Source organism: Xenopus tropicalis, chromosome 1 (genome assembly GCF_000004195.4).
Source record: "Xenopus tropicalis strain Nigerian chromosome 1, UCB_Xtro_10.0, whole genome shotgun sequence".
In the NCBI taxonomy this organism is placed as follows: domain Eukaryota; kingdom Metazoa; phylum Chordata; class Amphibia; order Anura; family Pipidae; genus Xenopus; species Xenopus tropicalis.
In genome coordinates this window covers 82418833-82432409 of record NC_030677.2, presented here as the reverse complement: position 1 = coordinate 82432409, position 13577 = coordinate 82418833, and the positions used below count along the sequence as shown (strand labels likewise).

At 38.0% G+C, this 13577-nt stretch overlaps 1 protein-coding gene across 2 annotated transcripts in view; it reads left to right on the top strand.

Annotated features, from left to right (window-relative positions):
- Nucleotides 1–973: 973 nt before the first annotated feature.
- The window catches only part of tmem150c (transmembrane protein 150C), a 56202-nt gene continuing 43598 nt past the window's right edge, over nucleotides 974–13577 (top strand). Inside the window, exon 1 of one of the 2 annotated variants that reach the window (XM_012955415.3) lies at nucleotides 974–1286. The gene's annotated coding sequence lies outside the window, so the exon portion shown is untranslated. Of the gene's footprint in view, nucleotides 1337–13577 lie in introns of both variants that reach the window. The other variant, XM_002936457.5, reaches the window with a different exon arrangement.

The window sequence follows — 13577 nt, the reverse complement described above, 5'->3', positions numbered from 1 at the left end:
GAAGAGGGCTGTGCACAGGAGATGCCCTCACGATCTGACAGATTTGGAGTGTTTCTGCAAAGAAGAGTGGGCAAATCTTGCAAAGTCAAAATGTGCCATGCTGATAGACTGATACCCAAAAAGCCTGAGTGCTTTAATAACATCAAAAGGTGCTTCAACAAAGTATTAGTTTAAGGGTGTGCACACTTATGCAACCACATTATTTTAGTTTTTTTGGTTTTCTTCCCTCCGCCTAATAGATTTCAGTTTGTTTTTCAATTGAGTGGTACAGTTTATAGGTCACATTAAAGGTGGAAAAAGTTCTGAAATTATTTATCTTTGTCTCATTTTTGTACAGCACAGGAACCTGACATTTTACCTGGGGTGTGTAGACTTTTTATATCCACTGTAAGTCCAAAAGTTCAGTGAGCAAAGTATAATTTTGAATACAATCACCTTATTTTTTCCCTACAATGCAGTGTTTTGTCCCAGATTTTCATCATCATTGTTGCAGTCCTCACTGGGTGATGTGTTTTGCGCAATTGCGCTGCACCTATGGCAACTATGCCTAATTTGCCAAAATTACCACAAATGTGTGTGTATTTGGAGATAGCGGTAGCTCCAGGGATCCACTAAGTCTACAGGCACAGAAGCGCTTGATTTGGAACTCAGAGGAGCACAGATATATACAAGTCCAAGGAGTGCATTTTGATACAATAACAAAACTATTTTTTAAAAGACAGTATAGAAATTGTGGGGACAGTACCTGCACTTGTGGTGGTACATCCTCTAACCCTGATGCCAAATTAAATGAAATCATGGTTTTGTTTTCATTCAATTTGGAGTTCCAATACAGACATAAAATGGAAAAAAAAAAAAAACAGCACAGGAGAGTCACTTTCCCAAAGCAAAAACCGACCTTTGCTCTTCCTGCACATTGTGTTCTCTGTTAAATCAAAGGCAGGTAGAGCAGCCAAGAGAAGGTGGCAGATAGGGAACAGAATGCAGGGAAGATAAAGCAGGGTTATATTTGAGTAGAGGGATGAGGAAGATGGGAAATTAGGCGAATGCAGCTTATCAGATACAGGAATGCAATTTATCAGAGACAATGCTTTTTAACACAGCAGTAATGAGAACTAAAAGGGTTAAAAAAGGAAAGAAACTGGGCGGGGAGGAGTGAGGGGAAAGGCAGCACTGACCCGGGAGAGAGAAATATACAGAATAGAAGGAGGTGGTGCAGGAGGCGGAGGACAAATCCACCCTTTGCTAATACTCTCTATGAGGAGCCCGGACTCTGCTCGCCTCAGGTATATATCATAATATATATGTAGAGGAGCAGCGCGCAGAAAAGCTGCAGGTGAGTGCCATGCCCTGAGTGTGTCTGTGTTTGTATATGTGTATGCCATAGGACTAGCCAGTATACAGCTGCGCTGCTCTTTTTCCAGCCCATGCATTCATACACTGCTTTCTTGCAATCTGATTCCTTTCATGAATCCATCTTTCCCTGCCTGAGATTCAGCACAAGCAGAGCTTTCAGTGGTTTGTTTAGAAAAACTGCAGCACCGTGTACAGCTTTTACTAGATACCCATTTCAAATAATAAATGCTTTATACAAGCCTTGGTGTACCCATTTGTACAAAAGCAAAATAATCCCAGAAGCAGAATACTTTGGGATATTTTACATCAGTCCACTACCTAATATGCAGTATACTGGTATAATATTTCCTATGCTAATGTAAGAAATTAAACAGAAGATTTTAATATAAAGAGCCATAAAGGCAGTGCAGGTGTGCATGCTATTGTATGGATGGTGCTGGACCAATGGGTTTTTTTTTTATAGTTGTTGACTTTATCAACCCATTGCTGGACTGTTAAATCTATTTTACTGAGAATTCATATATTTTTATATACCATACTAAACAAGTTGGTGAACTAAATGATTCAGTTATAGGTTCTCACCCCATTTTAAAACCTGGTTAGCGATAGCTCTAATTATATAACTCCCTGTACAGTAGGTTACAGTGGGATGTTAACTGTGTCATGATGTGCAAACATGTACCAGTGAAAGGAATTTAGTTATGATCCTCCGACAGCTAGCCACTTTTAGTAGATAGTATAGTAGATTTAATATTCGGGCAAAAGATAAATGTAATTATAATTAAAGACGTAATTACTTCCTTCAGTAACCACGTCTTACTTTCTTTAATGTGTAAGTTACGTCAATTTGTTTCTACACATCTTGTTGTACACATGATAGTGGATGGCATTATCTGTTTAAACATTAGCGTTTGTATACATCAGCAAGTGCAATGAGCAAAGTTCAATGTCAAGCGAAATCGCTATGTTTTTTTTCCTACACTGCAGGGTTTTTTGTTCGAATTTTATTATCATTGCTGGTGCAAAGGGGCATTAAATCTGACGCCATTGCGCTGTGCTCAATTTGCAAAATTAATGCAATAGCATGTATGTTTTGCCACAAATCAGCGCAGTTGCGCTGTATACTTATGAAGTCTGTGTGTCATAATTTACAGTGTTTGGTGTGCAAGTGATGCAAGTGCCCTTTCCTTATGCCGCAACTGTACTGGTCAGGAGGTGGCAGTAGCTCCAGGGTTCCTCTGCATCAATAGGTGCAGCAGTGCCTCATTCAGAGTGGAAGGTAGGAAGGACCAAGCGCAACTATACAACAGTATGAAGAGTGTAATAAATGAAAATAACTTGCGTTACTCTAGTGCAATGTCCAAAACACATTTCATAAAAGTGCATCACAATGCCCTCAGTCTTGTGCTCATGACTTAATGCTTGTTATTGTTCATTTGTGTTCATTTGTCATTTGCGTTTGAGGCCCAGAAAAAGGGGTAGGCAGAAGTGGCACGTGCCTAGGCTAGGCACAAACCTCTTCTGTTGCCTACTCCTAGTCCAGACACTTATACCCCCCAACTACTCATTGGTAGTCAAACGGGGTTGGAGGGGTGAGGGGTGCAGTGGCCTTCCAGCTTGGCCCACCCTAATTTCAACTCATACTTTATAAATAAACCTGGAAATAATTTTTATTTGGGTTGCTTTGTACATCTTTTGTAACAGCCAGAAGAACCTCACCAGATGCTTCTAGGCCAGGGCTTGAAAACCAGTTAAAGAACAAAAATGAAAGGCGAGCCAACAATGTCTGATGCTAATAGTGCATTCACAGATCATTGATGTGTGAAGTTATATGTAATACAATAAATTAATTGATGCACATTTGGTGGGCAGAAAGACGATAAGGAAATAAGAAGGATATTTAAAGATATGCTGTAAGAGTTAGGAGCAACTTATATCCCATAGAGACAATGTGCACGATTTATACTTTCTCTTGTTCGCTGTCCATTGACTTCATATTACTCAGTTTGGGGAATCTGTCTTTTGATTTTTCAAGAGGGCATTGAGTTCTTTCTCAGTTCCAACATTATTTGCTTTATTGAATGCATTTATCATTTTTACTCTGCCTTTCTGCTGCTCTTCTTTTTAACCGCAAAGGATGTCCTATAGTCTTTTCAAAGTAATCATAAGTACTTATTAAATGTACTTTCCTTGCTAAGCAATTTGCAGAAAGAATGAACCAACAGTTGAAATACTCTATTACTTTCTACCAAATAAATGTGGCACAAATGGCATGTGTACTTGGTTACCCTGATTGGCAAGTGCATGCACGCGCATGCAGTTTGTCTGAATAGCAGCATCATGTGGGGTGCAACAAGTATGTTTGACCAGTGTTTGTGCACCAAGATGACTTTTATGTAATTAGGTTTCTGGCAGATTCTGCTTGTAAATTGCCTTGTTTAAACTCAAAACATGTTAAGGTGGCCATACATGTAGCAATAATGATCTTTCATGCGACCATTGGCCACACAAAAGATCGTCCCCACCCTCCACTGATATTCAGGGCTGAAATGTCACATATGGAGGTAGAAACAATAGAAATTCTACCTCCACCTGCCGATTCAGGCCTAAACATAGATTTTGGTCAGGCGCCTTCAATGGCTTTTAGCGGCGTTCAAAGTCTTTTAAGCTGGCCGATCAAACAGGGTTTCATATGATAATATCGGTGCATGTATGGCCGGCTTTAGTTTGGCTAAAGATTGGCCAAGTATATCTGCTTTTGTGTAACCAGCTTTGGTGAATTACCTGTAGAAGACTATAGGAGGGCTGTCAAACTAGATTATTTGTTTTTTAGCCAGCAATACATAATTTATTTGTTTTATATTAGTGAGGAATGACTTTTGTTTCATTATTCAGCTATTTGTTCTTTCTAAGTGAACAATATGCACAAAATCTCCTAGCTTTAGTGCTATGTACTAACTACTTGTTTGCTTTGTATTTATTGACTAAGTCTATAGGCTATATGCAGTCTCTTTTGGCACTGAAATATTGGTATATGTTGACTATGCACAAAACAGTGTTAAGGTGGCGATTTTTCTGTTCAATCAGCCACTAACGTTCAGGGCTAAAACGGCAGATAAGGAGGTAGAAACAATAGGATTTCTACCTCCTTCTGCCGATTCAGCCCTGAAGGCAGATTTTGATCAGGCGCCTTCTAAGATCAAAATCTTTTAACCCGGCCTTAGTAGCTTCCTGCGATATCGGTCGACTCGATGACTTGCCATACATGCACCGAATATCGTATGAAATGAGGTTTCGTACGATATTATCGGTGCGTGTATGGCCAGCTTTAGTGCTGTATTGTTGCCACTGAAATCTGTACAAAATCCACCTTTGCAATGTATTACAGCTTTGGGTCTTGGGATGCACCAAATCACAGTTTCTTTTTTACTTTGTAATATTTTGCAATGTTTTTTTCACTGTACCACTTACCTGAATGAATTCTGGTAAACTTTCCATTTTCTAGTAAGCCTTCAATTTAATCAAGGCATATTGCTTCCATAATTTTTGGATGTGGAAAATACAAATTCTCTAAAAAGATTTTGGCCTAATACTAAATGAATTGGATCCCTAATTTGCATTCAGTTTTTAAAAATGCATTGTAGAAAAAATTGTTTCTTTGTACCGTCGTATCTGCTCACCACTATTAACATATAAGATGCTTTTTTTCAAACACCTGGTCAGTAACTGTTACCTACTTATTGGTTGTTATAGGTTACTAGACAAATGGAAAACATAATTTGTTATATTACCCTATTAGGATTTAGACAAACCTTAAGGTGGCAATCAGGCCCAAACTGTCTGTGGAGTCAGATGCAAATGCCAGAGGGGCTGCTGTAAGATGCAATAGACAGTCACTATTTATTGGAATGGTGGGGGCTGTTTGGGCCTCTGTGAAATGGAATGCCAGGGTCTATTTTATTTCCCAGTTCTGACCTGCTGGCCATACACAGGCAGATTTAAGCTGCAGATTCAGCCCCTTCAGACCAGGTCAGCAGCTAACCCGCTTGTGCATGAGTCCTGCCTGATGACTTATTCAATAGATATCTGGCTGAAAGTATCAGAGGGCCGCATTGGCTCTTGATGCTGTCCTCTCTAAAAGGTCTGCATTGCTGCCTATTATTATATACTGTTTAGGCAGAGAGTGGGAATATTGGTTGCCAAACAAACAGATCTTAGCAAGTATACCTTAACCCAGCAAAAGTATTCAGTATTTAGCTGAATCACATACCAAATCCTCAATTAGGTGCCTAATTAAATTACATTTATCAGTTACAGTAAATTCTTATATTTTGAAACCAGTTGCACTTTTGAATACCATAGACTTTTAATTTTTAATTTCTGCAATAAATATGTGACAATAAAGTGTAGAAAACTTATTATGTAACATATTATTACATATGCACCACAAGAGATCTTACTTTACTGCAAGCACTGTAATGCATTAAAAATCCAAGATATAGTAGAATATGCTACTGCATCCTATTCATGTTTTATTCATGTGTGATTCTCATGCAAAATGTCTTCATTGATGAAACTGAGAGTATATATATATATATATATATATATCATGTGTTTTATTTATAGTAGATGGGAACTAATGGATCATCCACTCATTATTCACATGTGCTTGTAGCACTACAGATTCTGTCAGGGTCCTGATAGTGAGTTATTTTAGCCTGGAATGCTAAGGATGTCACTGTTTTCCCTGCTATTCAACAGGAAATCTATAAGAGAATAAATATTGAAGGTTGACATATTTTGGTAGAATTAATGTGTTCTAAGGTGAAAGGCTTCTTGGGGAAACCTGTATAAACAGTAGTTAAATTCATAATGTTTTTACAACTCATTATCTGTCTTCCTAGTCGTGTTCACGTTACCTTGAACTCATGTGTCCTCTAAGGACACTTCAAACATGTAATGTTTTTTTAACTACCGATGAGTCCACACAGGAATAAAGTTTGTTTTACCACAACTACATTGTTTTCCTTTTTCAGAGCAGCGTGATTTCCCTATGGCCTAGTTATGCATCTTAGAAATTTCCTGTGAGCTCTTTATCTTATATTTACTGCAGAAAAAAACATGTTCCCAGTTACAAAAATAAACAAGAAAAAAAAGAAAAGCACATATTTCATTGTAAGAAGTCTCTAACATCATATTGCTAATGTACAAATGAATTCTCATGGGCAGGTTAAATCTCGCATAACTTCCATTGTCTGTATGACAAAGTCTTTTTTATTTATGTTGATTGTCATTAGAATGTCAGCACTGTTCAGGCTTTGGAAATGTGTTTGTGCTCATTTAGCCATATTGCATTCATTAATTACTAGTCCTCCAATGTGTGTATCGTGGGTCACATTATGTGAGAGAGTGCCTACTGTGCAAAATTCTAAATCAAAGGCCTGGGCGGCTTTCTTATTTGGCTTCTAAATGCACTGGGCCCTTGGGAACTCTGAATGGGAAATGTTTTTTTCTCTGATATAACAGTTCAGTATGATTTGGGTTCAAGCCATTTTCTTGAGTATTATTGCATTCTTTTTATCATGATGATCATGATTTGACAAAATATATATAGTATATGGTGTTCTGCACATGTGCAGTAGAGTAGAATCTTAGGTATATTCTACTGCGCATGCACAAACAGGAATTCGCACAGGAGATGCCTGTGACACTGGTAGAAAGGTAAGTAAAATGGCGGCGCGGCACAGGCTAGTGTGGTTCTTTCATAACAGAGGCACCAGCCTCTGTTTCATAGAAATTTTTATGAAACATTATGAAGTTATAAAGTTTCATAGGAAACTTTATGAAAGTTTTTTCCAGTCTAATTCAGCTTTATGCATTTTGAACTTTTAAAACATATATATGCGGTTATTACTGATGTTAAATATATCTGAGAGATTTTTTTTTTTAATTCCCTTAATGTAATAGAATTATATTTTAACAATATTAACTTTTAAAGGAGAATGCAAGTCAAAATTTAAAAAGCATACTGCCCAATAGTCCTCCTATTGTTTAGTAAAAACGCCACACTTTTGGCTCACCTAATCAAATATTTACTCAGTCACACTTACTTCACATTTTCTAGAACAGGCAGCCATCTCTAAAAAGGTATTCTCCCTTCCTTTCCCTCCTTGCTTCATACTGCACATGTGTTTCGTTCCCTCCCCCCCCTACCCTCTGGCAGATCCACTTCTGATTGGCTGGTGGGCATGTGTAGCTCAGAACAGGAGACAGGATCAAGTTACACACATGTGCATTGCTACTGAAGGCTACAGGAAGGGGAGAGAGATTTCAGTGATATCACTGTAGTCTTCACACTGCTGTAGGCTGCCAGCACCATATCTCAGAGAAGCAAGCAGGGATCTGAGAATTTAGATATGCAGTAAGTACTTAAAAAGAATGCCTTTAGACTTACTTTTAATTTAATTTATATTAACCTTTCATTGTCCTTTAAGCATATGAATACAAATTATGCAGTGTATTAAATACAGTTTAAAAATTCCAGCCTGTTAATTAAATGTGATACCAACAAAAAGATCTCTTCCAGTAGAGCTGTTTTTGGCTCTGCATTGTTAATTGAATAAGCAACTAGCTGGCATAAGATTGTTTGTCAGCAGACATGATTATAATGTAATTTAAGCTGAAAATCATAGTTTGATTTACAAGATCCAGACCTCAGAATTAGATATAAACAGTTTGGTTGTTCCAAGTCATGTTCAAATTTAGTTAGGAAAACTATAACCAGAATGAATACTAACCAACTTTAATGTTTTTATCATACTAAGTGGCCTATTAAAGAATTTTACAAGACTGGAATATATATGTCAGTAAATATTTCCCTTTTACATCTTTTCATTTGAGTCATCATTTTTAATGGTCTGTGTACTCTCTCAGAGATAACCTGACCAGAAATTAGCTCTAATTCTAACAAAGTAGTGTGGGAGTAAAAGACAGAACTTTGTCCATTTGGCTGCTGTGACCTAACATGTATGTTCTGTATACCCTTGGTCTATTTCTGTGCACTGTGAATCATATGCGCCTAGGGGCATCCCATACTACTTAAGGGATATGCAAATCACCAAAATTATTGCAATCTGCCACTTCAGTTGTCTGCCACTTCAGGTTAATAAAAAGGCTGCTGCATCCACTTAATCACTTCTCCTCCTCTAACAAACTTAGCCCCCTCCCTCAGGAATTAACTTTGTCTGTTGGCTACTGGGCATGCTCACTTTTAAGCTAAGGCAGTGAATCTAGATTCACTAAACACACGCCCTCCAGTCTAGTCACCAATGAAGAGATGGCTTTGCTAATTCTTACAAAAACTCTGCTCAAGCTATATGCTCCATATTTCATCTCCTCTTCTGAGCTTAGCTTAACCAATACAGTACTTAGTCCATACAGGACTTTATATCTTTATAAGCCTGCATTCTTGATTGCATGAACTTTACACTGAATAAGGGTCTCTGCAAACATGTGCTGTTTGCTGATCTAAACATACTCATGATGTCAAAGGGAAATGGCCGCCAGGTGAAAGCTGCTGTTTTACGAAAATTTGACGCTGCTGGCAAACAGTAGAGATATATGCAGTACAAATGATGTTGTTTGGGTGGGGAAGATGTGCCCAGCTTATACATGGTAGGAAAATTTAGGGTCCATGGCAATTTTCTAGTTTTGATTAACCAATGGCACATGCTATAAAAAGGTATTTTTTATGAAAATGGTTTATTTAGATGAAGCAGGGTTTTACATTTGAGCTGTTTTATGCAATATATTTTTATAGAGACCTAGGTATAGTTTTCCTTTAAGGCTTTTTTAACTTGCTTATTTCCCTTCTTACAGAAAAAGTCATAGATACCAAACTAAGAAATTGTTAAGGAGAGATTAATTTTTACTGCAACCAATGAGAATGGCAGTGAGCATGGTACATAGGTCAGATTACATTTGGAAATCACTCCTGTCTGTCTGTGTTTTTTGTGTACTATCCCCATGGAGCCATTTGGTGAATCTGCATTTTCTCATGAGATTTTAAATTGTAATGGTTATTACTGTTGACACAAAGTTTGGGACTGGTTATATTTAATACATCTGCTCATCTGTAAAAGCTTAGGGCATTTTTCTCAAACTTTAATTTTATTATCTCAAGACAAAATTCATGTGTATCACATGGGCAATTTTACAGATCTGTCTTTGTTTTTGTGTTTAGAATTGCCATAAAGAGTCATCACCACATCTCGTGAATAGCTTGGAGAAGGAAAGAAAACAAGAGGTGGTTGTAGCTCTAGACTAAGAGTTACAGGAAGGTCAAAACATATTTGTCTCTGTAATAATAAAACAGTACTTTGTACATTATCCCAGATAAGATATAATTAATCCATATTGGAGGCAAAACAATCATATTGGGCTTATTTAATGTTTAAATATTTTTTTAATAGACTTAAGCAGGGCCGAAACTAGGGGTAGGCAGAAGAGGCAGCTGCCTAGGGCGCAACGATTGAGGGGCGCCAGGCAGAAGCCTCTCCTGCCTACCCCTAGTGCTACTTTGTCATGTACTTGTAATGACAAGCGGCGGAGGCAATGACCAATCTAATCGCACTGCCCCCCCCCCTGCGCCTCCTCCTGTGCTTTGGCGCGCATGCGCCGTTGGGGGGGGTGGGCGGAGTTGGCCGACTTGGTTGCCTAGGGCGCCCGATCGGCTTGGCCCGCCCCTGGACTTAAGATATTGTGATCCAAATCACGGAAAGATCCCTTATCCGGAAAACCCTTGGATAACTGGTCCACTACATGTATCAAGATTTATACATTTATGTATTTAAAGGAGATTGGCAAGAGATCTTTCGCAATGCCAACCCCTGTCTTATCAAAGCCTTAACTCATCTATTCAATCTCTCGCTCTCTACTGGAATCTTTCCCTTCCAACTGAAACATGCACTTGTAACCCCTATTCTGAAAAAACCCTCCCTTGATCCCTTCAATCCTACTAACCTCCGACCTATTTCTCTGCTCCCATTCATCTCCAAACTGCTTGAGCGCCTAGTATACAACCGACTGACGCTATTCCTCTCTGACAACAACCTCCTGGATCCCCTACAATCTGGTTCTAGACAACAACACTCCACCGAAACTGCTCTAACACGACTAACAAATGACCTCCTATCGGCTAAAGCCAAAAAACACTACTCGCTTCTAATACTTCTCGATCTCTCTGCTGCTTTTGACACTGTGGATCACACTCTTCTCCTTCAGTCTTTCCGCTCTCTTGGCCTTCGTGACACTGCCTTATCCTGGTTTTTATCTTATCTCTCAGATTGATCCTTCAGTGTCTCTTACAATGGGGAATCATCTTCTCCCTTGCCTCTTTCTGTCAGGGTTCCTCAAGGCTCTGTCCTGGGCCCCTTACTATTTTCTCTCTATACCTCCTCACTTGGCAAATTAATCAATTCTTTTGGCTTTCAGTACCACCTCTATGCTGATGATACTCAGATCTATCTTTCCTCTCCTAATCTCAACCCAGAGCTTCTAACTCGTGTCTCTTCCTGCCTGTCCGCTATCTCCACTTGGATGTCCCAACGTTACCTTAAATTAAACCTCTCTAAGACTGAATTGGTTTCTTTCCCCCATCCAACGCCCACATTGTTCCCGAGGTATCTATAAAGGTTAACAATTCGCTCCCACAAACTATCAGACTTTCTCCCAATCTCTCTGCCTTCAAGAGATCTCTAAAAACACATTTATTTAGAGAAGCTTACCCTAATCTTGTTTAAAATAACCTCAGTGTGCTGCTAAAAGCAATAACTTGTGCCACTCCTCTCACAACTCTGTCATGCCCATTCCCACACCTTGTGTCTCAACCCTTTCTCCTTGTAGATTGTAAGCTCTTTTGGGCAGGGCCCTCTTCACCTCTTGTATCGGTTATTGATTGCTTTATATGTTACTCTGTATGTCCAATGTATGAAACCCACTTATTGTACAGCGCTGTGGAATATGTTGGTGCTTTATAAATAAATGTTAATAATAATAATCTTGATTGCCACTACTATCCTTGATTGACACTACTGCTCCTATTGACATAAATGTCACTGCTGGTCACCCAGTAAAGGAGGTTAATTTTCATATGTATTTTAGGTGATAAATGCACAAACTCTTTTAAGTTGTCTCTGGTGCCATTGTCCAAAAGTGCATTTCTTTACTTGCAGCCGGTTGAACAAAGTTACTCAGTCTTAGTAAAAAAAAAAAAAAAAAGCCTCATAATCACACGTAAATCTAGGAAATACTACCACAAAATTCACTATAAATTATAAACCATCTTGTGACTTTTTTTGTGGATATTTAGAGTTTCTCAGGCTGCCACAAATACTGGCATATTTGGTCTTCAGTCAAAGATCTTTGTGTATAAATAATTTTATATAGCCTGTACTCTGTACTCAGGGGGGCAGGGCTTATGTCACTGGGTGGACCGCTGATGTCACGGGATGGGGCTATGATGCAGCAATTACCCAATGGCTGCATCAGTCTTGGAGAATCCTGTCAAGTTTTCTATACTGGGAAAACAGGGCAGGCAGTTTTGACCCAGACAGCCCTACCGAAAACTGGGCTGTTCGGGTCAAAACCGGACAGGTGGCAACCCTAATTGAGAAGGTAATGTAGAGCTGGGCAACTTGTGTCCTTCTGGCATGAGGATTTGTAGTTTTAAAACATCTGGAGGTACACAGATTGCATTTACCTTCAGTAAAGTTATACTTCATGCTTTTAGGCAATACATGTGATGCTATTATTACCAGTCTTTGAGGATCTGCAGAAAGCCATCAGGAGTTAAACTTAAAGCTGTATTTTGAGCTTATGTGGCATTGTTTTAGTTATTTTCTGAAATCTTATTATTAAAATGAAGTGTCATTCAGTAAAAGAGTTGCTTTGTACAGTAGCAGTGGCATATCTTCTTATTGTACCTTTTCTAAATTGGTTGTGTTGACATTGCAGTACAATTGTAACTGGCTGCTGAGGAAGCAGTCTTAGGGGTGGGGATCAAACATCAACTTTGGCAACCTGGTTCCTTTGGCTGCTGTGTATTATTTATCTGGCAAATGATCCAACATTCAAGGAAGTACACACAAGACATCAAACGTATCAAATGTTTAGTACTCATACCAACCTTGATAGCATTTATTTAACGCATGTTTTTACTATAACTTATACAGAGTTAATTTGGAAAACAATGAGAACTGTTAACACAGTTCCTTCTATTGTTTTCAAACAACATGGACATAATTACATGGGCATAAATCCAACTATCAAAATTAGATTTTGGAAAGACGTTTACATAATATTTTACAGTTTTAAAGTCAAGGATATTGCTTTAGGTTTAACTACTTGTCATGTTGATAAGTGACTGCATTTTTTGAGCATTCGGCTCAGTCTCAGAGGAGCAAGCTTAGAAAGTAAATTCATCTTGTGTGTAATCTGATTTATAACATGACTAGTTCAGCAGCAAATTTTAAACCCATGACCTTGAATGCAGCAAATATTGTCTTGTCTGCTTTTGGCATTGATTGCATAATTGCCAAGTGTTGATGCTTTATGAGATTCTTTTTTTGTGATATGTTTTGATTTACAGTCATAGTAAGTTACTTTTAAGCTACAATTTCAACCGTATACACCTGAAAGATAAATGTTGCATATAAAGCACTTTGTGTTTTTGTATCTAATGCTGAATTGCATAAATTGCACATATAAATCTAGTCAGTCCCCAAAACCTATATACAAAACTTAATAATAGGAGCTGATTTTTTTCAAAATGAAGGCTGTTCAATGAAAGTTGAATGAAAGAAAAGATTGTTGAGAGAGAAATGCTTGACACTGCAGTCACAGTTAATGAAGTTTTTCAGGTCGAGTTTTGATAGTGGGAAACCTATGGGTAATGGGATCTGTCCCATTTAATTTACTAGTTGATGATATTTGTAGTGGCTTTTTCAGAAAGTATTTCTACATTATAAACGATATATTTATGTATACAACTTGGGCAGCCCTTGCGTAATTACATGTTTAGTTAATTTTGTAAGTAAAAAGTAATAAACAAGTAGTGCAATCGGTGTGTTGAAAAAATAACATATTTGTAAATGTATATCATTTATTATGTAATTTAAAATATAAAAATATCTATAAATATATCAGAAATTAAATTAAAGATT